The sequence below is a fragment of the Trypanosoma equiperdum genome, assembly GCF_001457755.1.
Source record: "Trypanosoma equiperdum strain OVI genome assembly, contig: ctg_725, whole genome shotgun sequence".
Classification (NCBI taxonomy): domain Eukaryota; phylum Euglenozoa; class Kinetoplastea; order Trypanosomatida; family Trypanosomatidae; genus Trypanosoma; species Trypanosoma equiperdum.
In genome coordinates, this window is record NW_027124671.1 from 19,419 (window position 1) to 19,787 (window position 369).

A 369-nucleotide genomic window follows, 5' to 3' on the forward strand; every position below is an offset into this window, starting at 1 on the left:
GGCTGCGGTATGACACACGGCCGAAAAGATGAGGAGCAAAAGAAAAAAAAAGAAAGAGGAAAAAAAAATAAATAAATAAACAAATAAACAAATAAACAAGAGGAAATGAGCGCTTATTTCGGATGTGTGATGGAGGATTTACGCCTCCTTTTGTCTGTTTTTCTTTTTTTTTGTTGTAAATCTTCTCTGTTTTCATTCATTCGTTTAATTTTCGTTTCGCGTAGCATCACATGAAATCCTTTTATTTTTTTCTTTATTCTCTTCTCTTTTTTTCTTTTTTGGCAGTTGAAAAGTCTGTGTTATTTCAGTCACTTTTTAAACAAAATTATCCACAGATCATATTTCCCTTTTTTTTTTTCCCCCCCCCCC